This window comes from Nuphar pumila, chromosome 15, assembly GCF_984573655.1.
Source record: "Nuphar pumila chromosome 15, dmNupPumi1.hap1.1, whole genome shotgun sequence".
Classification (NCBI taxonomy): domain Eukaryota; kingdom Viridiplantae; phylum Streptophyta; class Magnoliopsida; order Nymphaeales; family Nymphaeaceae; genus Nuphar; species Nuphar pumila.
In genome coordinates this window covers 26586755-26611407 of record NC_143263.1, presented here as the reverse complement: position 1 = coordinate 26611407, position 24653 = coordinate 26586755, and the positions used below count along the sequence as shown (strand labels likewise).

At 36.2% G+C, this 24653-nt stretch overlaps 1 pseudogene across 3 annotated transcripts; it reads right to left on the bottom strand.

Annotated features, from left to right (window-relative positions):
- Positions 1-1957: 1957 nt before the first annotated feature.
- On the bottom strand, positions 1958-8667 carry LOC149814895 (leucine--tRNA ligase, cytoplasmic pseudogene; annotated as a pseudogene). Of its 3 annotated transcripts, XR_016427866.1 has the most exons (4): positions 8524-8660; positions 4264-7687; positions 3291-3356; positions 1958-2123 (listed from the first exon to the last, which is right to left on the bottom strand). The product of XR_016427866.1 is annotated as a leucine--tRNA ligase, cytoplasmic pseudogene, transcript variant X1 (transcript). The 3 variants fall into 3 exon arrangements; XR_016427868.1 differs by lacking the exon at positions 3291-3356 and having other exon boundaries at positions 8524-8667; XR_016427867.1 differs by lacking the exons at positions 1958-2123; positions 3291-3356 and having other exon boundaries at positions 3987-7687.
- Between the last annotated feature and the right edge of the window lie 15986 nt (positions 8668-24653).

Here is a 24653-nt window from a genome sequence, read left to right as displayed (position 1 = left end):
CATAAATGTAATCTTAACATGCTAAAGCACTGAAAATGAATTATATTATAGTGCATAAAAATATAACATTTCATAAAGAAATGTTCATTTCCATGATTCATATGATTTATTTTTCTAATACAAGATAGCATGTGAACCCACATGAAAATTGGATCAAGATAACAATAAAACATTGATGAAGTATTTTTTCATGCCAATGGGTCAAGTGAGAGAATGTTGAAATATGGATTGTATCTAACCTGATATGACTCGGTTTGACATGGGTACATCATGAGAGAGCATAACTCATGTGAGGGCTTGATTGCTTGATGAGAACTACAGGGCAGTTATTGCAACTAACCATGAAAGGTAACCATTGATTGTGGTAACTGCCCACTATAGGCTTCTCTCAGAAGTCTATAAGAAGGGCTTGATTGCTTGATGAGAACAAACAAGGGGTAGATATTTCTTTTCCCATTTTGCACATGCAGACAGTAGAATCATCGTTTAAATATGCTCTAATCTATTTCAATTTAGCAAATGGCATTTTCTCTTCCGAAATGGACAAGTTGGATGATGGTTTGACTTCTAAGTGATGGACAGGGTCATATTTGAGGAGTTAAGAAATTATGAACCCATTGCTTGGCAGTAACAAGTTTCTTCAGTAGTTGGTTAGCACCGCAGTATCCTAAGCTTGATGCTTCTACGGTCAATACATGAAATTGACAACAAGAAATGTACTATAATATTCAAGACTAAGTGAAGTCTGCTGGGCATTTTTTTTTGGCCCCTCCAATTCCACCTTGTTAGCTGAAATACATATCTTGATGACTGATAAAATTGTTTCCCTATTGCTTTGGAGAAATTTTGAAATTCAGTATGCAGCAACCCTGGCATGCATTAAGCCCCCTTTATGTAAAACCATACACTAACTTTGATAAATCAATGAACCCTCTCTTTCTCTGTGAAAAGATTTTTCTTTTATCTTTTGGACCAATGAAGTCACTTCTTTTTTCATGGAAGAGGGATGCATGAGCTTACTTTTTTTTTTTGGACTTTAATAGGCCAACTGTGTTTTAGGTATGAAAGGCTTGTGCTATTTGCAGATCACTTGTAGAGACACGTTAAAGGTTGAACACCAAAATCGGATGGTCACGTTTAAGATACCTCAAGTCAATGGTAAGTATTTGGAGTTTGGACATCAGTTGCTCCCCTTGGCTGGAGTAGGGAGGACATACTTGCACCAGCTGTAGCAATTGTGCCACTAGGCTAGTGAGAGGAGAGAGTATCAGCCATTGTTTTCAACAAAGATTGTAAATTACTCCTAATATTCTCCAGATTGTGCCTTAATCTTGGCCATTAATGAAATTTCATAAGCTAAAATCTAAAGAATTTTAAAGTGGTGAAAGGAATATACAAATGTAAAAAAAATCAATCAAGTCATTTGAAAAACAATATCAATTCAGAAACTGCATCTCATTCTCTGCAAAGCACCATTGTGCCCTCTCGCGCATTTGAATTGGCCTTACTGACTCCAATACCCAGATAGCTTTAACCATGCTTGTCCTCCTTGAAAGGGTATCCAACATACGGACCAACTCCAATCTCAGAATCTGCATCACCTCATTGTCTGCAAACCCAAGTAAGTTGGGACTAGTGCAAGTAAAATCTCGTCTTCAAGAATGCTTTTCACTGCCATTCCAATCTGCCTTCAGTCTCAGTTTTTCCATTAGCTATCATCATCAACATATGATCTGAATACTAAAAGCTTCTATTTCAGTCACCATTCTAACAACTATTCATGACTTCAGTTGTATCCAAACTATTGTTCCAGCTCTTCCCACGCAAGTTACTTTTCTCTCAAAATTACATTGCTTCCTTGATTGGTTGCTCTTCTCACAACTTGTCTAAATATACAGAAACAAAGCAAATTGGGCATCCATATTTAAGAATAAAAAACAAAATTACCAAATCCTTCAATTGGAAGCATAGGTTCTGGATAAAATTAACCATTAAAAATGTATAAGTTGCTCTTGAAAGAGTCCAAAATCGAAAGTTCCCTATTCTAGTAAACATTGCATAGTGTGTGGCACATCCGAGCTTGCTCCCATTCCCTTACTTCCATGTTTGAAGGCTTCACAAACCTGGAAAACAAGAAAAAATATTAGGATATCCTTTAGAAACTTTTGAAATTTTGCTTATAAAAAGATGCTTTTTTCATATATGAAAGAAAAGCTTCAAACAAGCAAGCAAATGTTCTCAAACCACTAGAACCCACCATAGAAGTCCAAACAAAATTAGTAGAGTATCATTTGGCCAATGAAGAACTAATTAAGCCAGAAAAAATTTTGTTGTAATAGCAGAAAATCACTTTTATGTTATAATGCAGGTAATGGAGCCACTCAAGAATTATTCCAAGCATTAATGCAAATACAAGAGCAAGAAACCCACAATCAATTAAGGTGCCACAATTGGCTGAGCACAAAAAAAAACAAATCAAATTATGTTGCTTGCGAAGTCAAGCAAGACGTAGCAGAGCCAATCATGTGTTTATACAGTTATGTTCACCATAAGTTGAATCTACATGGCAATATGGTACAAAGCCAAGTAAAACCCCTTCTCTTTCCTGAATGATCGGATGTTTGGGTTTCTCCTTGAGACTCATAAAAAGGTCAAAGATCTAAACACCTTATCATTTGTTTGTATAGGCCATTAGGGCCTTATCATATGTATAGTTTAACATGGGTGGAAATTCTCAACCCACTTTTCTTAAACTAATAGCTCATAACGGATTTCCTTTTTTTTTTGGTGACAGAAAATAAGCAACATGTTTTCGATAAGTGTGAAGTATAATCAATTCAAGTGGTTAATATTTTTTTAGTCTTTTGGATTTGTTTATGTCATGATCTATATTGTGCTTAATCAAAATTAGCTTAGCTAGAAAATCCTAATGGGTATTAAGATTGGAAGGAGAAATTCATTTTGCAATTGCCTATTTTCTAAATAAATAAAGTGATAGAAGTCTATATTAATCCTAGCTTGAATAATGCACATGTATACACACATAGAGGCAAAAAAATAGTCACTGGTGGAGGACGAGGGCTATGGCATTTTAGTTGAGAAAAAAAGAAAGAGAACAACCCAAATTAGATAGAAGTAACAACAATAAATGATTTTGTCTTTTGAACAATGTAACAATAATTGTGTTAAACAATAAACCAAATCAATTTGAAGTACTTTGGTTTCATAGCTAAAGATTCATGGATTGAAAGGCTCTTGAAAGAAAAAGAGATTAGGTGAACTCTGGATACCTTTTTCTGGTATAAACCTGAAGCAATCATACAGCAGGTTGTCAATGGCATTATTGCCGGGTGGCTCTGCATTAAACATGATAAAAAGCAGAATCAACAAAAATGCATGGAAAGATTCATATATGCATCATTTGGATCATATGACCACCTAAGTTTTCCTTGATTCACGATCTGCTACGACTACGAGTCTGAATGAGGCAAGGAGGTAAAGATATGCTGTGCTGTGACCCTTAAGAGAGGTGCGGTGCAAAAACAAGACTACAACTATGAGCCAAAAGCTAGTTTTTATTATCGAAACCGTGAAAAATAGACAACCAAGTTATAACATCCCAAAGGATAACCACATGATACAACTTATGACTGGATCTACTGAAATTAATTATAAAGCCATTCTTATGTATTATTATTACTATTTTTATTAAATTTATATTTAGTTGCCGATGGTGCTGTTATTACTTGTGGCAAATAATAATCACAAGGATGGTGACCCAAAGAGATGCTACAACTGCAACAACAATCAAGGTAAGACCCAAAAAGAAAACAAACAAGTGCAAGACAGCATACATAAAAATTGCCACCGCCAAGACTCAAACTGCACAATAGTATAGAACTTACGGCCAATGGAAACTATAGAAGAGACCTAACATGAATCAAGGCATCATTAAGGCAGGTATACTCTGCAATGACCGTCAAAGAATACAAGACTTTTTGTTCTATTCAGCCAAGTATACCGCTTGGAATTTGATGACATTGGAACATATTGCAGTCATCGGAAAATCATAAGTCGCACTGAAAACTTGCTCACTCAACAATAATTCCAATTTTCGAAATGATAAACACGGAACACGTGTAGCATATCCCATTCACAGATGGTAAAAAGAAATGGTACATGTCAAAAATGGATCACAAACCACAGTTTGTGAGGATAAATGAATATCCTCAAAATGCTCAAACAGACAGATGCCAAACTCACATAGAAAAGCAAACTATTCAGTGTCTATGCCTCTGTTCTACTGGAGGTCTGCTGAATCTCCGCCTTTGTCAAAAAGATGGTAATCGGATTGCCAGGTGAAGGAGGAACCATCTTCTGAAGCAATGAATCCACTCTAGAAGTAGAATCCCTATCTAAAATAGAGAAGACCTCCACTTGCTCTAGACCAAGCTGCCTCCTTATCAGCTCAATATTTTCTTGCAGAACCTCCATCTCATTAAAGGGTAGCTTTAAATCGAGTGCCTGGCGACCAACAACAAGCACCTCATCCTTTTTTAACTTCAAGAAGGGCATACACTGTTTCTGAATATCCTTAAAGTTGGATTGCTGACTAATTGGACTTTCTTTTAAAGCTTCAAGGATTTCAGGATCTGAAGCAAAAACACGAGGATCTTTGGCTTTCTCTATCAGCACTTGCATGGCCTCAGCCTCGGGAACAGCTGGAGTTGTTTCAGGTATCTTTTTACGTGCCTTCAAGTCATAGATCTTTTGAAGTACCTTCAAGCACTCCTCTTTCCAACCCTCATACTGGTCGCTCACAAATATCAGTCCAACGGTAGGATTGTTTTCTTCTGCTATTGCTTCGGGAGCTTGAATTCCCTTTTTGGCTTTCTTTGGGCCAGAGACCTGCTTCTGAAGAAGCTTTCTCATCGACACAATAAGATCTTGCAAGTATCTATTAGCTCGTTTAAGAGTGTGATTGGGTGAATCACCAACAGGCCAACCAGAATTTATGACAAAGCCATTCTTCTTCAAGAGTTCCTTCCAGACGTGCTCTGCATAGTGTGGGCAGATGGGAGCAATCAACCTGGTTTGGACATCCATAAAACGCCATAACAGGTCCCGGTTCATGCCTCCTGTACTGCAGGAAAGCCTATACTCATCTCGTGCAGCTTGCAGATCATAAAATCCAGTTTTTAATGCTTCCCTAAACAGCATATTTTTGTAGTTCTGCCCAGTCGTCTCAATGGCAATATTGATTTCATTGGCAAACACACGATCCGCATATGAGGAAGCTGGACCCTCCCTCAAAGAAGACTCTGCAGCCTGTTTTTTTATCCAGGTAATTTCTTTTGTAAGTCGCAGAATTGCTGCATTTGCAGTCTCGAAAACAAAATTGGCGTCATCCATTCCATCCCCCGCATCAGCCAAGGCAAACCTAGTGGCATCAGCAGAAAATTCTTCTATGGCTTGACGTAAAGTTCGAAAATTCCCTGTAGACTTGGACATCTTTTCAGAATTAAGCATGATGTGTCCATTGCATCTGAAAGAGCGAGGCCACAATTTTTTGTGCAAAAGTGCTGTATGGTTGTAGATACAGAATGTCAAGTGGTTCTGGATAAGGTCTTTACCTGAAACACGCAAATCAAAGGGATACCAATACTCAAATTCCTGCTTCATTTTTTCAAGAATAATTGAGGGGATCCCCGAGTTTTTGGGTGATGCCCCTTCACAGAATATGTAGTCCCAAACTTCATCGGTCATTTGTTCCGGCTTCACTACTGCCGAAACATCCTTTCCATACATGTCCCCATTCTGCAAAAGATGAGAGATTGTGTAATATGCCATATAAAGTGTAGAATCTGACAAGGATTCAACAAGAAATTGCTCATCCCAAGGGAGTCGGGTTCCAAGCCCAAATGAACGAGAGCACGCCCATTGTGTAAGCCAGCTCAAGGTATGTTCAAAACCATGTCTAGCTTCATCAGAGTACAGTTCCATTCCAGCCAAACACTCCTCGGCCTTTGCCTTCCATTCATCCTCCCCATAAGTTATATACCACTGATCAGTGAGAGCAACCACACACTCATCTCCAGATCTTGACATAACCTTTTTCTCAGGCTCACTATACATCACAGCCTGACCAGTATGCAGAAGCATGCTCCTTATCAGCGGTTTTGCTTCTTGGACCTTCTTGTCCTTAAAGTCTCCAACAAGCATTGTTCCTTCAGTGAAGCCCTTCAAGTACGTCAACCTCTTGGCTTCAGCAAGCTTATCTTTGTCATTCTGGCTCTTTATTTTCAAATCAATGCACACTTTCTCGGCAGATTTGTCCCCAAATTCTGGAATGTTGATTATTCGTATCACCTCAAACGGTAGAACCCACTCATCCTTCACACCGTACTTTGCCCTAAGAGCCGGTTTTGATTTCAAATCATGCAAAGCCATGTAATCATCTGGTGAATCACTTGGCACACTCGTAACTATCCCAGTGCCCTTGTCTGTAAGAATAGTCAACATGGGAAGTGAGTATATAATTTTATTAAATGAAAGTGGGGACTTCAGTGGAAGACCAATCAAATCATGACCAGTTAATTCAACCAGGCAGATCGGCTTCTCATCAACCCTAGACAATTTCTGATATGCCAAATTAAGGGCCGCTCTCTTAGTAATAATGAAAACATCAGTCTCATTGATCTCAAAAGCACCATATTTTCCATCAGGCAAAACCCAAGAGTTTGTCTGCCCATACATGGTCTCTGGTCTCAATGTTGCAGCAGCAAGGAAAACTTTCTTCCCATCAAGAACTTTCAGCTTCCCAGGAAAGGGAGGAACCACCTCCATCTTTATCAAAGTGTACTCCTGCGGTTGAACACCCTCACCTGAAGCTCTGTCATGATCTGCGCAAGGCTGGCCATCAAGAGGCGAGTAGATAGTGTACCTCATGTCTTTCACTATCTTTCCTGCAGTCTTCAGCTTTCTCATCTGCCACCTAACAAATGAATCATAATAAGGGTTCGTGTCGGTTGTGATGAATGACCGTCGCCAATCACAACCAAGACCAAAAGCTTTGAGGTCCTCCATTGCTATAAGAGGGAAATAGGTCAACCAGTGATATGGGTCGCTAAACTTGGCAATCTCGCTGTCAGGGAGATTAAAACTCTTCATGATTTCCCACTGAAACTTATCACCGCCTGACTTTGCTGTAGCCTTAGACCGCTTGCTTTTGAACTTGTCTGGTGGGTTTTGAACCTCATTTTCCTTCTCAGGTGTGCCCTCGCCAATCTGCAGATCCCCTCCCTCATCTTCCACAGTGGGAAACACTGGTGGATTTCCGAACCGTTCAATCTCCCGGCTGATTTTATCAGCTGAGGCCTTGATGGGCATCCCGGTGCAGTGAAAAGCAAATGGCAGAAGCACATTACACCCTCTCAACCTATGGTAAGCAGCCGCAAACTCAAGTTTTGAAAGAGAAAATGCATGTCCCAAATGCAATGAACCATTCATGTAAGGATAAGGGAAATTGCCAAAGAACTTTTCCCCAAGCTCAGGTGGCTTTTTATTGGCATCAGCCCTGAAGACATCACCCTCTTCCCATCCCCTCTGAACCTCTGCTTGTATATTCAACAGCAGGTCTCTCCTTTCAAATTTTCTTCCTCCCTCGGCATTTGATGTCATTTCCACACTGCAATTACCATATGAAAGAGGGGAAAATAAATACATCTAACTGAGATTCAACACCATTCAAGACATTTAAATAACCAAATCAACACATAACAAATACTGAAACTAAACATTCAAATTGAAACTGTCGTACGAATTGCAGCCTATTAGGCCTTACATAAGCAATTATACCAATAAAAAATGCAATGAAACACGAGCTGAAGAAATTTTTCAGTTTAAAATGCATTCTTATTATTATAACCGCCACAGAGAGAGACTCGAGAGGTGGATGGCTTTGGAGACAATTCAAATTAAGAATATCAAAACAAAATCCATGATCTTATATGATTTAAAGTATCCATGAATCTAACTGACTAAAGCCTGAAATAAACCATAAATCAATGTATAATCTAATAAAAGAAGAGACCAAAGAAAAAAAATATTGTATATATCAAATTGACCAACCTCCAAAAAAGTATGGAGAGAGAGAGAGAGAGAGATGATGGGGCTAGGTCTCTTAGTTTCTATTTAATTCCGAAAATTTTATGGTCGACCAAAAAAAATACTGCACACAATCATGCCTCAAATTAGGATTTCTGATTGGGATCCCACAGAAACCCTAATAAACGAAACTACACCACCAAACAATCCAAAAAAAACACAAAGAAAACCGAAGAGACAATTATTTTCTGAATTCGAGCTTCGAACGCGATTGCATCTCCGAAACCCCAAATCAACGAAAGCACAGCTTCAAATTACCAAAAAAAAAAATCCATGCAAAACAGACCGAAACCCTCGAATTCAAGCAAAAAGCAAACATTTGGAGAGCTAATCGGGACAGAATCGAAAGAAACTCACCACCCTAAGAAACGACGACGAATCGAAGACCACGGAGATGAAAAACTGGGGAATGGAACCCTAACAGCAACCCCAAAAACCCTAAGATGGACGGCGCCCGCTGTGCAGTTTGCGTACGCCAGTGAAAGAGTTCTAGGGTTTTCTCTCCCAAACCACTGTTGGCTTATTCTTACTGTTTTTTTATAGGCAAGCTGGGGGTTAGGCCATAGTGACAAACGTTTTTATCAGTAATTTCTAGTTTTCAAAAACTTGCGAGAAATTGAAAAAATCTCATAATTCTTGCATTTTTTTCAGCAAAATCTCGGTAATAAACAAATAAATTAAAATATATAAAAAATATTTTTTATAAGAAAATATTAATAAAAATTATTTAAAAATAAAAACACATGATTTTTTCCTGATAAATAGCCGTTTAAAACGTAAATATCGTGTTTAAATCGCAGTCGTTATGTTTTTTCATAAATCTCATGATATTTTGAAAATCTCGCGAGAAATTACCGTTTTAAACTTTCAAGCAATTTCTCGTGGTATTATCACTAGATTTTCATAAATCTCGCGATATTTGTCACTATGGGTTAGGCAGACCGCTACCAGTTCTACAAAGTATCATTGGGTTTGGAACTTGCAAAGTCCCAACACAAGGTGACGTGCACTAACTGCTCCTACCAGACAACGGAACCCCCTATTGGTGACGGTGTTCTTTTTTTTGTGTGTGTGTTTTTACTGTTGCTTCTTGGTATTTTTCCAAGTCCACCTTGGCATGGAACCGGTTATGGGGACTTGGTCTGTCCCCTGGGTCAACATTTTTTGGCCAGCTAGTGCTAATTGAGCGTGTTCTAAGGCAGGTTAACCTCCAATGATGGGGTCTTAATTTGGCTAACAAATGCTTACTGTGCAGCCGATGCGAAGAGTAGTGATTCTTTTGGCATCTATACAATTTTTCTGTTAAGAGACTGCTTTTTGGTGACATGATCTTCTGTTAAGAGAGTGCTTTTTGGTGACATGATCTTTTATTGAGTCCTCCTTTCTCACGTAGTCACAATTGCTCCTTTACTTGGCACTGCTGGTTGGTTAATCACGGCTTGGTGGGTTTAGATGAAAAGATAGCAACTCATGCCTCTTCTCTCTCTTAGATGTTGGAAAACGTGACTGGTCAAGATACTAAATATAACTTATAAAATTTTATAAAATTTAAATATTACAAGAAATTTTATCAATTTAAGTATGCAATATTTACATATGATTGCATTTAAATATAGAATTTTATTACTTTATTTATGAAAAGTGTTTACAATTTTTTTATTTATTTAAAATAATCATAATAATTTAAATATGACGTACATGATCCATATGACATATTAATTTAAATATATAAAAAATAAAATCTTCATGACCATATCAATGTTCTAAATTAGTATATAAAATTATAAATAATCAATTAAAATATCTAAGCATATCTAGATTAATCAAATTATAAATATTTTATACTTGTAATTAGAAACAAACATATGATTATGATGAACAATCATCAACATAATTTTAGTTAAGATAAAAAAATCAAGCTTGTTTAAATAAGCAACCGAATTTACCAAAATAAAAATTATTTTATTGTTATGCAATTTCGAACAAGAAAGAAAAGGAATTTGCTTTCGAATTAAAAAATAAAATATAGATAATCGAACAAACTTTTCAACACATTCAAATTCACTGAATTTTGATATATGGTTGCAAAATTATCGCTTTTGTAAACTGACTATATCAAATGCTATCTGGTTTAAGGTTATAATCTAACTTAATATATGTAAAAAATCCATACATGAATTTGAATAAATAATATACATAAATTAATAATAACATTTTAAAAAAAAGATAAAGAGAAAGCATACCTTTTACAAGCCAAAACTTCCAAATCCATGTTGATTGAAAATAATAATAATAATAAAGCACAAGGATGTATCAACTTACTTTAACTTGAACCACTCAGAGAAACAAGTTCAAGCTTTTGTATTCACCCTAGGTTTAAGAGCAGACCTGAGCTTGTCTTTTGACTACATGGCACAAGGCTACCCAAAAAGATTTTTTCATTATTTCTCCTTAAGGTGAGACCCTCTATTTATAGAGTATGAAGACTTAAGTCTCACATTAAGAAAATGAGTCTTAGTTGATGCCAACATCGAATCACACTTTTTAATTAATGTCATCCCTTGTTAGGTAATATTTTTAATTAAAATAAAACTCTAAAAGTTAAAAAGATTTTAAGGATATCAAAATAAAATTTAACACGCAATAACTATAAACATATCTTATAAAACTTATTTAGCAAATCACGACTTTGACTCAATATATGAATATTTACTAGTACACTAATTGGGATGATATTAAAAGACATACTATAAGTATGTCCTTAATATAATGTGTTCATGCTAGTTACTATTATGCAGATAAGCTTTATTCACCCAATTCATAGACATACAATACTAATATAAGACATATTGATTCTTTAAGACTAAAGTTCATATAATCAACATATTTCGAAGGCTACTAACAAGTGTGGATATCAACCAATGTATTTCAATAGGGCTACCTACCCTGATGCATATTAAATTGTCTAATTAGCAAATAAATAATATCGGGTCTAATACAAGCTCCATAGTCTCTGCCGAGTCCTCGGGTGATTTCTCTATACTGGCACCTTGAGTAGGTTTATCTCTTGAATGCCTTATTTTCAAGAGACCATGCTACATAAAAAAAAATAAGATGCACTACATCAACTCAACTCATTCAGGCTTGTACCCTTAACATGATTTGTGAGACATCAAAGACTATGTATCCAAAATTTTTAAGCTGGTTTTTTTTTGTGTTCAAATTAATACAACTTATAAAAATTTCCATATGAGCTCATCCTACAACTAAAACTAGTAAAACCAATATAAGATCTTGCATAAATCATAGTTGTATGCAATACCTAAACAATATTTTATGAACATAATCAAAGTCATATTTGATTATCCATGAATTTCATTAAAAAGTTATCCAAAGCCATATAAAATATTAAACATCCCACAATGATGTTTCTATTGAGAAACAAATCCTTATTGATGTTTTTTGCATGATTGCATCCAAGCGGAGTGTTGACTAATTGTTTTTCCCAATCCTTTTTCATGTATTGACCGTTAATTTCTCTTTGAATGTGTAATCTATTATATATTAATTAAACAATTTCTTTATCTCAAAAAAAAGTTGTTTATACAACAACAACAACTACGCCTTCATCCCAAAACCATTGGGGTCAGCGATATGAACCAAAAAAGAAATTCATTTGCGATCTTCCACATGAATCCTTTTCCTCCAATCATTTCTATCCAATGCCATGTCCTCGGTGAGGTTCAAAGCATTCATATCCTTTCCTATCATCTCCATCCAAGTCTTCCTAGGCCTACCCCGACCTCTTTTAACTAATATATTTTCCCATTTCTCCAACCTTCTAACTGGAGCATCATTAGGCCTTCGCCGAATATGTCCAAACCACCGTAAATGATTCTCTCGCATCTTATTTTCAATGGGTTCAACACCTACCTTATTACGTATCTCCTCGTTCCGAATCTTATCTTTTATTGTATTTCCACACATCCATCTAAGCATCCGCATCTCAGCTACACTCATTTTTTGAATATGATGTCTGTTGGCAGCCCAACATTCCGAACCATATAGTAAAGCGGGTCTAATAGTCGTCCTATAAAACTTTCCCTTCAACCGCAATGGCATTCTACGATCGCACAGCACTCCAGTTGCACTTTTCCATTTCATCCACCCAACCTTTATCCTATGATTTACATCCCCATCCATTTCTCCATACTTTTGAATGATGGATCCCAAATATTTGAAATAATCATTCACCGGTATTTCTTGCTCACCAAGCTTCACTACACTCCCATCACTACTTCGTTGCTTACTAAACCGACATTCCATATATTCCGTCTTACTCTTACTCAACTTAAAACCTCTAGCTTCCAATGTCTGTCTCCATAATTCTAACTTAGAATTAACCCCAACTCTAGACTCATCAATCAAAACAATATCATCAGCAAACAACATACACCACAATACATTTTCTTGAATTGATCTCGTAAGCTCATCCATCACTATCGCAAATAGGAAAGGGCTTAAAGCAGATCCTTGATGTAACCCAACCGTTATCGGAAAATTGGTTGTCACCCCTCCACAAGTGCGGACATTGGTTACTACTCCTTCATACATATCTTTAATTATACTAATGTACTTGAGAGAAACACCTTTCTTCATCATTGTCCACCAGAGAACGTCCCTAGGTACTCTATCGTATGCCTTTTCTAAATCAATAAAAACCATATGCAAATCTTTGTTCCTCTCTCGATATCTTTCAATAAGTTGTCTAAGAAGATGTATAGCTTCCATAGTTGATCTTCCAGGCATAAAACCAAACTGATTCTCCGATATCATGACAACCTTCCTCAACCTACACTCAATCACCCTCTCCCAAAGTTTCATAGTATGACTCATGAGTTTTATACCACGATAGTTTGTGCAATCTTGTATATCACCCTTATTCTTATATAGAGGCACCAAAGTACTCTTCCTCCACTCATTAGGCATCTTATTTGTTCGCCAAATCAAGTTAAAAAGATTTGTCAACCATTCTAAACCTTTCTCTCCCAAGCATTTCCAAGCCTCGATAGGTATACCATCTGGGCCAACTGCCCTTCTTGATTTCATTTTCTTCAAAGCCTCTGCAATTTCTTTCTTTTGAATCTTGCGCATGAAGTCACGATTTATCTCATGAAAAAGAATGGAGATGTCTCCAAGATCTTAAGAATGACTATCATTAAATAGCTTATCAAAATAATCTTTCCATCTCTCCTTAATCTACTCATCTTTGACTAAAATCCTTTGTGTTTCATCTTTGATACATCTAACCATACCCAAATCCTTCGATTTCCTATCTCTCAATTTTGCAAGCCTATAAATATCCTTCTCACCCTCTTTGGTATCCAACTTGTCATAAACCTCCTTATATACCTTATCCCTCGCATTCCGAACTACTTTTTTAGCTTCCTTCTTTGCTATCATATACTTCTCCAAATTCTCATTATCACGACTCTTACTTAGATTTCTATAACACTCTCTTTTAACCTTAATAACTACTTTGACATCCTCGTTCCACCATGATGTATCCTTACCTAGTGGTGCACCGCCTTTAGACTCACCCAATACCTCCTTAGCCACTTTTCTCAAGCCACCCGCTATCTTATTCCACATTGATTCTGAATCCTCCTCGAGACACCAATCAACTTCCTTAACTACCTGTTCTACAAACATTCCTTGTTTAGCTCCTTTCAGTGCCCACCACTTAATTCTAGGATCTATCCTATGTCTATCCCTTTTGCGGCATTGTCTAATTCTAAGATCTAAAATTAAGACTCTATGTTGTGTAGCTACACTTTCTCCCAGTATAACCTTACAATCGATGCAACAACCCCTATCTCTCTTTCTAAGTAGGAAAAAATCTATCTGACTTGTATTAACCCCACTTTTAAATGTTACTAGGTGAGACTCCCTCTTCCTAAACCAAGTGTTTGCTAAGATCATATCATAGGACAAACAAAAATCTAAAATCCTTTCTCCACTTTCATTTCTTTCTCCTATACCATAGCTTCCATGTATACTCTCAAATCCATCCCTACTAATGCCTACATGTCCATTAAGGTCACCGCCGAAGAAAAGCTTTTCACCATAAGATATCCCTTGTACTACTCCATCTAAATCTTCCGAAAATTGATGCTTAATGGAATCATCTAAACCTACTTGAGGTGCATAAACACTAATAATATTAATAATATCCGTACCTAATACTAAATTAATAAGTAAAATTCTATCACCCTTCCTACGAACCTCAACTACATTATCTATAAACTGACGACTCATAACAATCCCTACTCCATTCCTATTCCTATTTATTCCTGTATACCAAATCTTATATCCCCAAGGTTCTATCACTTTAGCTTTCTCACCTACCCATTTGGTCTCTTGAAGACATAAAATATTAATCTTTCTCCTACACATAACATCTACTAACTCTACCAACTTACCAGTTAAAGACCCTATGTTCCAAGTGGCTAACCTAATTTTATGGTCTTGGACTAACTTCTTTACCCCCACCCGTCCAACAAAGTGAGGGAACCCTTGCCTATTTGACACCACACCCAGGCGCCGGTGTGACGCGTCGCTTCTGGGCGACGACCTAGCAACCCTTGCCCATTTATCACTGCCTCCGGGCCTACAGAGTACAGCGCGTCGCTCAGTAGGGAACGCCCCAACGAAATTCTCATATTGGTTCATTTTCATAGGATATGACAAAGTTTTTATGCTGGCTGTCACAGGCCTACCGCAACCCTCCTCCTTTATCCGGGCTTGGGACCGGCAGTGTATAACTAAACAGTTATACACAGGCGGAGTTAAAAAAAAAGTTGTTTATCTATTTATAAAAAAATATATTCTTTTACATTTTAATTTAATTTGATATAATGAATTTAAAGATCAAAGTTTATTACTAGTAAGAAGTATTGAATCTCTAAAACTAAAACTCAAGTTAATAACCTTTTAAACTAAACCAAATCAAAATCAAGTTCAACAAGCTAGGCTCAAGGGAAACTCTATCTTAAGTTTTGCTTAATATTTAATGACAAACCAATGCTAATCTATTAAAGTTCATGCAAGCTCTACCTTTTCACTCTCTAACAAGTTGATGTTTTGTTTGAGTTGAGTTTAAGATGGAGTCTTTTTAAAAAAATATATTATATATAGTATAGTTATTTAAATTTAATTAGCATATCAAACATTACTAAACAAAACCAAGTTTCATCAATCATTGATTTCAATTAAAAAAACACCCTTAGTTGGCAAAACATATATCGACAACTTGGTATTTGCCATCAATAAATAATATTGCTAGGTACCTAACTAAATATTATAAACTTATAGTTAACTTGTTGATCGCTAAAATGCAAAACAATAAAAATATGAATGGGTAAGTTGAAATTAAAAAAGAATTAAAATGATTAAAAATATTTAATTAGCATCAAGGTATACTTATTTTTCATTATTATTTAAAATTAAACTTCCAATTCAAAACATTGATATTTTTGCTTGATACAAAATCAAGTATAACCCATTGTGAGCTAATCATAACTCGCATCTTTAAATGCAAAGCTAAATCAAGTATCGGCTTCGACTAAACAATTTGTTGTTTATAACTAAAGTCAATTCATTAAATGTTGATGTAGAGTTTTTACTTGATCAGACTTTAGTTGAATATCAAGTGTATACATGATTTTGAGCACATAATAAGATTATACAATAATGTTGCTCTAGTTAAATGAAGGCCAAGAGTTCAAAGGTTGGAATGTCTCTATGTGGTTGTGGAGTGGCACCTTTAGGATATCAACCATTTGCTTTTAGATAAAAGAGATATAGTTCTTGTTGAATTCTTGGTGATTAAGAGGGTGAGTTTCTCTCTCTCATATTTCTTATGACACTAAATAAGTACAGAGGCACTAGGCAATGCTATATAGAAGGCGTTTGAAGTTGGTGCAAGGGCGATATGAAAGATCATTATTGACAACTAGTATAATATGGGTGGAGGTTTTTGTTGTTTTTTTTATTCATTTGCATTAAATTGGTAGACACTTTTAATTTTAATGTCCTGCTTTTTGCATGTTTTGTCACTAAAATAATTCTACATGTCTTTACTTTTTTACAATAAAAAAAATTAGAGTTACTTTTGTATTAATTTGTTTTTGCCTTCCTTAGTTGTGAAATTAGTTTTCATTTTAACAATGTGATTTGTCATCATACTTTGCTTTTTCTTCTTTTCTCTTGCATTCTCTGATGGCGGTTTAGCTTATAACATAGACACTTGCAACAAATCTTTGGAACATTAAGAATACTATCTTTCTTAACTTGTAAAATGCTCTTGAACTTACCAGACCATCTACTAAGCAATTTTTATAAAAACTAATTTATACAAAATTACTAGTTGTTTGTCACAAAATATATTTTTTGACATTTGTAATATAGTATTTGTACACGTTTTATGCCAATATTTATTTCACTGTATTGTGATGAAGCATGTTAATAGTGAATTTTTTTTTAGCTTATTATATTTGAAATTGAATACCAATACTCTTTCTTTCTAACTGCCATCAATAACAATGGGTAGTTTTCTATTCATATTAATGGAGAAGTCTGTAACATGTGAAATATTGAGTTAAACTTTAGACATAAGATCTTAAGGATTGAAATTGTTCTACCTTCCACCATACTTAAACAACAAATGTAAAAGTTTATATATATATATATATATATATATATATATATATATATATATTATGAATATATGGATCTGATGTGATTTTAATGAGTGGTAGTTTTGAAATAGATTTGAAATTTGGTTGAAGGAGATGCAAGATCCCCGCTTACCAGGCGAGCATTTTTCCTTCTCCACTTAGAAGTGATCAACCTCATCAAGAACTTTAGATCCCCTTCGATTTGAAGTGTGCAACACCAAACTTGTATACAACTCCTAAAAAAAAGGTGAGCTTGATGGTGTGAAGACACCACCAATACTCAAACAAGATACAAAACAAACAATACAATATCTATTAGATAAATCTGTACGGTCCATACTTCAAGTATAGGTGCACTAGGCTGAGGTGAATTCGACAAAATTTAGTTATGAAGGGACTTAGTCAAGGTTGTCGTATGAGTGAAATGAGTCTGGATCCATTCCTTGGAAAGACAACCCAGCTTATATCGACACCAACACTGATTGGATCCTAATTCATATCTTAATTACAAGAACGACAACCTAGCTTGGGTGACAACCTAGTTTAGTTTTGCTCCAAATCCAAACAACAAGGGTGCCAACTGAACCGAATTTTATCAAGATCCATTCAGTTTAAATGACAACTTTGGTTCATATTCATACTTGGAATTCCAAGTAAGTTCAAATCCAAATAGTAACGATGGAAATTGGGTTTGTGCGACAAGATACAAAAAACAACAGAGTTTGGGCAATAATCTGGAATAGATCTGGATCCAGAATCAAATCTGAATAGGTCAAAAACCTTGTTTTCGTCATAACTTTTGATCTTGATATTTGTTTGATGTAATTTTTTATGACTTGGAAAGCTTATAGTGTCTTCTTTAATCCATCATTTGAATAAAAAGCTTGAAAACATAATATTTTAGGCCAAAAATGTATTTGAAATAGATCTAATAGTTTTGAACAAGAGGCATTGGTATTTTGAGAAAATAAACATTTGGACAAAATGCTTGAGATAATGATTGATCAAAATTGGTATGTCTACAAATGCCTCTTTTGTTATTGAGCTTGAGAAACTCGGTTAGTAACAAAGAAGTAGACACACTGCTTTTGAAAGACAATTTGAAAATCTTGACAATCTTGAGGTATTTTCAAAAGGCTTTTTGACAAATGACATAAATAATCTTTAAAAAAAAGGTCAAATGACATAAAATAATGTGCATTCCATAGCATAAGCATATGTGTGGCTTTACACAACTGTTTGTGTTTATCAGTAGGAGGTCTTGTCAAGCGAGGTTTGATTAAATAAGACAAAGTCAACATCTTGTTCCATACACAAAAGGTATCTCTCACTATTCATCATTGAAAGTGGGAGGTATTGTTGAACAATGTTAGATTAAATAAGACATAACAAGTTCCTATGAGCGTTGGAAAGTCAGAAAGATGAAAAGACTTTGAAAGATATTATGTTAAGACAATTATGAGTGACAAACTTTTTTTAAAACATTTGACTTTGACTGTTGACCAAATAAAAAATGCACAAAATGTTTTATTTGAAAAAACAATAGGAGAACATTTGTTCACTTGGAGAAAGTGTTTTGGTTAATGTGATAATCTTTGATAGTATGAGAAAACCCATGGACCTAATGTCCAACTATCTACACGATGATCATATGATAAGACTGAGTAAGTTTTCCTAATAGAACAATTGAGTTTCTAAGAACTATGTCATCTGCAAGAAAACATGTTAGTAACATGAAAAAAAATGTACACATGTATGAGATGCTCTTGACTTGACCTCTTTTGGTCAAGTCAACCATAAAGCAAGCTCTTAAGATAAATTTTTTGACTTATGAAAGATAAATTCTTTTTAGAAAACCATACAAAAGACACGTGATCTTAGCCTTCTTGAAGTCAATATTGAAAATTTTAACAAAAAGATTATGCATCAACAATTATTCATCACTCTTCAGCTTAATAATCAGTTGTTCAATGTGAGAGGGTCTTGTCGATGATCAACCATTAGCCTCAAGACGAAACAAGTAATTGAACAAAATGTAGTGGGACAATAATACATTTTGAAATTTTGACTTGAAATGACACTTCTTGCAAAAGCTATGACAATAAATCCACCCATTATAAAAATTTACCAATTTTGGATAAAATCAACAAAAAAGATACAGAAAATTTGTCAAAATTAACCTTGTTGGAGGATACACTTGTAAACTTTTTATAGGATCAAATGAGACAATCTAAATAATTGAGTGAAATATGTGTGTTATTGATAAGAGAACCAAAACATGATGATAAAGAACTTCATGCTAAACAAATGACAAGACAAAAATTACACTCATGAATGACCACGATGTATGACATAATGTCATGATGAAACTTATTATGAAAGAATTTATGAAATGTCATATGAATGATGACCTAAATCTAAAAAGATGCTTCAAAAGACTTTTTTTTTTCAGAAAAAGGAAAGTGCCCCTCGCTAAATTTTGGAAGTGAATTTTGAGAAAAAAAATCTTATCAATACTTGCCTTGGAAAATGTTGTAGACATAAGAAGAGTAAGTGTGTGCACTTTGCATCGCTTAGCAACAAATCAATTCCTTGCCAATGTTGGCTCAACTTCACTTGTCAAATTTTGCCCCTACTTGAAGCTATCATAGAACCGACAAGTTCACTCTTCTTCACTACAACAATTATTGGATCTATTTCAATCCAACGAGTGCATGATCGAGGAGCACCTATTATTATTAATGCATACACACAAACAACGATAAATAGTATGTTGTTATATAATACATTATTAAGCCTCACTCTGGTAGGGGCAACTCATGAACATCACTACATGACATCATGAATTTAAAGCCCACAAGTGTGCATATACTTTGCCGCAAAGATGAAGCTAGGTGTACTCTTCAATGGGCAAGAGGAACCTTGGGTTTTACACCAGCGATCACAATGAAGGTTGTTTTCCCCCAATAATAATAGAACCTATAAAAAAATAAATATTTTGTTTTTCATGAATAATCCAAGGGAAAAAATTTCCCCATCACTGATTGCACATTGGCTGGCCTATGGTTGGTGAAACCCTTGAGGTTCCCCCTGCCCATTAGGGAGTACACTCAGTTTGATCTTGTGGCAAGGGACGCCACTCATGGGCTTCAAATTTGTGATATCCAGTCAACTTAATGACATTCACAAGTCACCTCTGCCAGATGAGTAGAGCCGTTGTGGGTGAGTATTTTAATTTCTAAAGCCTTCCAAGCATGTTTGATCTAAATTAAGCAACCACTATTCAAGCTTTAGAACTCATTAAACACGATGAGCTCATATCAAGCTCAATACAATCCTATTTCAAACACATTCACGATCTTTTAACGAGCCCCAATGAACCAAGTTAGGAGTACACCCAACTTTAGCCTTGTGGCAAAGGGTGGGTCAAACTTGTGACATCCCGCCAACTTGGTGACATTCACAAGTCAACCCTACCAGACGAGCAGAGTGGTTGTGGGTGAGTTTTAATTTATTGAGCCTTCCAAACACAGTTGATCTAAATTAAGCAGCTACTATTCAAGCAATAGAACTCATTAAACATGGTGAACTCATATCAAGCTCAATACAAGCCTATTTCAAAAGCATTCACGATCTTTTAATGAACAACATCGAACCAAGTTACAAGCAGGTTGGGTTTTTTTTTGGATAGTCAAAGGGAACCCCCAAACCAATCACTTGGCCGCACATCGGCTAGCCTCTAGTTGGTAAAACCCTTGAGGTCCCCCTGCCCACAGAGGAGTACATCTAGCCTTAGCCTTGTGCAAGGGCGTAGCTAGGGGGGGGGGGGGCAGGACTGGACTGTAGCCCAGTCCTGCCTCCCGAAACAATTATTTTTTTTGTTTTGTTTTTTAAAAGCCCAGTCCTAGCCCAGCCCTGATTCCATATGAAATAGATTTTTATCCATTTTTGTAGCCCAGTCCAGTCCTAGCCCAGCCCTGACTGCAGCAAATAGTTTGGTTTGTTCATATGAAATACAAACAACAACAACAACAACAACTACGCCTTCATCACAAAACAATTGGGGTCGGCGATATGAACCAACAAAGAAAATCATTATGGGTCTTCCACATGAATCCTTCTCCTCCATTCATTTCTATCCAATGCCATGTCCTCGGTGAGGTTCAAAGCATTCATATCCTTTCTTATCACCTCCATCCATGTCTTCCTAGGCCTACCCCAACCTCTTTTAACTAATATATTTTCCCATTTCTCCATCCTTCTAACTGGAGCATCATTAGGCCTTCGTCGAATATGTCCAAACCACCGTAAACGATTCTCTCTCATCTTATTTTCAATGGGTGCAACACTTACCTTCTTACGTATCTCCTCGTTCCGAATCTTATCTTTTATTGTATTTCCACACATCCATCTCAGCATACGCATCTCAGCTACACTCATTTTTTGAATATGATGTCTCTTGGCAGCCCAACATTCCGTACTATATAGTAAAGCGGGCCTAATAGTCGTCCTATGAAACTTTCCCTTCAACCGCAATGGCATTCTACGATCACACAACACTCCAGTTGCACTCTTCCATTTCATCCACCCAACCTTTATCCTATGATTTACATCTCCATCAATTTCTCCATACTTTTGAATGATAGATCCCAAATATTTGAAAGAATCATCCACCGATATTTCGTGCTCACCAAACTTCACTACACTCCCATCACTACTTCGTTGCTTACTAAATCGACATTCCATGTATTCTGTCTTACTCTTACTCAACTTAAAACCTCTTGCTTCCAATGTCTGTCTCCATAATTCTAACTTAGCATTAACCCCAGCTCTAGACTCAACAATCAAAACAATATCATCAGCAAACAACATACACCACGACACATTTTCTTGAATTGATCTCGTAAGCTCATCCATCACTATAGCAAATAGGAAAGGGCTTAAAGCAGATCCTTGATGTAACCCAACCGTTATAGGAAAATTGGTTGTCACCCCTCCACAAGTGCGGACATTGGTTACTACTCCTTCATACATATCTTTAATTATACTAATGTACTTGAGAGAAACACCTTTCTTCATCATTGTCCACCAGAGAACGTCCCTAGGTACTCTATCGTAAGCCTTCTCCAAATCAATAAAAACCATATGCAAATCTTTGTTCCTCTCTCTATTTCTCTAAGTTGTCTAAGAAGATGTATAGCTTCCATAATTGATCTTCCAGGCATAAAACCAAATTGATTCTCCGATATCATGACAATCTTCCTCAACCTAGACTCAATCACCCTCTCCCAAAGTTTCATAGTATGACTCATGAGTTTTATACCATGATAGTTTGTGCAATCTTGTATATCACCCTTATTCTTATATAGAGGCATCAAAGTACTCTTCCTCCACTCATTAGGCATCTTATTTGTCTGCCAAATCTTGTTAAAAAGATTTGTCAATCATTCTAAACCTTTCTCTCCCAAGCATTTCCAAGCCTCGATAGGTATACCATCTGGGCCAACTGCCCTTCTTGATTTCATTTTCTTCAAAGCCTCTGCAATTTCTTTCTTTTGAATCTTGCGCATGAAGTCACGATTCATCTCATGAAAAAGAATTAAAAAGTCTCCAAGATCCTGAGCATGACTTTCATTAAATAGCTTATCAAAATAATCTTTTCATCTCTCCTTAATCTCCTCATCTTTGACTAAAATCCTTTGTGTTTCATCTTTGATACATCTAACCATACCCAGATCCCTCGATTTCCTATCTCTCATCTTTGCAAGCCTATAAATATCCTTCTCACCCTCTTTGGTATCCAACTTGTCATAAACCTCCTTATATACCTTATCCCTCGCATTCCGAACTACTTTTTTAGCTTCTTTCTTTGCTATCATATACTTCTCCAAATTCTCATTATCACGATTTTTACTTAGATTTCTATAACACTCTCTTTTAACCTTAATAGCTAATTTGACATCCTCGTTCCACCACGATATATCCTTACCTAGCGGTGCACCGCCTTTAGACTCACCCAATACTTCCTTAGCCACCTTTCTCATGTCACCCGCTATCTTATTCCACATAGATTCTGAATCCTCCTCGAGACACCAATCAACTTCCTTAACTATCCGTTCTACAAACATTCCTTGTTTAGCTTCTTTCAGTGCCCACCACTTAATTCTATGATCTATCATATGTCTATCCCTTTTGCGGTATTGTCTAATTCTAAGATCTAAAATTAAGACTCTATGTTGTGTAGCTACACTTTCTCCCGGTATAACCTTACAATCGATGCAACAACCCCTATCTCTCTTTCTAAGTAGGAAAAAATCTATCTGACTCGTATTAACCCCACTTTTAAATGTTACTAGGTGAGACTCCCTCTTCCTAAACCAAGTGTTTGCTTAGATCATATCATAGGACAAACCAAAATCTAAAATCTTTTCTCCACTTTCGTTTCTTTCTCCTATACCATAGCCTCCATGGATACTCTCAAATCCATCCCTACTAATGCCTACATGCCCATTAAGGTCACCGCCGATGAAAAACCTTTCTCCATAAGATATCTCTTGTACTACTCTATCTAAATCTTCCCAAAATTGCCGCTTAATGGAATCATCTAAACCTACTTGAAGTGCATAAACACTAATAATATTAATAATATTTGTACCTAATACTAATTTAATAAGTAAAATCCTATCACCTTTCCTACGGACCTCAACTACATTATCTATAAACTCACGACTCATAACAATCCCTACTCCATTCCTATTCCTATTTATTCCTGTATACCAAATCTTATATCCCCAAGGTTCTATCACTTTTGCTTTCTCACCTACCCATTTGGTCTCTTGTAGACATAAAATATCAATCTTTCTCCTACACATAACATCTACTAACTCTACCAACTTACCAGTTAAAGATCCTATGTTCCAAGTGGCTAACCTAATTTTATGGTCTTGGACTAACTTCTTTACCCCCCACCCGTCCAACAAAGTGAGGGAACCCTTGCCTATTTGACACCACACCCGGGCGCCGGTGTGACGCGTCGCTTCCGGGCGACGACCTAGCAACCCTTGCCCATTTATCATTGCCTCCGGGCCTATAGAGTACAACGCGTCGCTCAGTAGGGAACGCCCAACAAAATTCTCATATTGGTTCATATTCATAGGGTATGACTAATTTTTTATGTTGGCTGTCACAGGCCTACCACAACCCTCCTCCTTTATCCGGGCTTGGAACCGACAGTGTATAACTAAACAATTATACACAGGCGAAGTTATTTGTCCATATGAAATAGATTTTTATTAATAATTCTAGCCATTTTTTATTTTATCTCAAAAAAAATTTTTTTTGGGGCCGCTACCCCCGAACCCCCGACTATCACATAAATACTTTTTTTTTTGCTACACCCCTGTTTGCCCCCCCCCCCCCTCACATGAATCCTAGCTACACCCCTGGCCTTGTGGCAAATGGCACACCACCCTTGGGTTTCAAACTTGTAACGTCCCATCAACTTGGTGACATTCACAAGTTGCCCCAATAAGCATGTTGATTAATTTACCAGACCTTGTAAGACCAACTAACCTTTAACTCTAGCATGTTTACCTCCCACCTTCCTCAACCACCACCATATTGCATGCGACATAGACCACAAAAAGAAGCGATCTAATCAACCAAGCCTTGGTCCTAGCCTTACTGACAACAATCCCAAACAAAATTTTGTCTACAATGAAATTCCTTGAGGGATTTTCAGAAGGTATT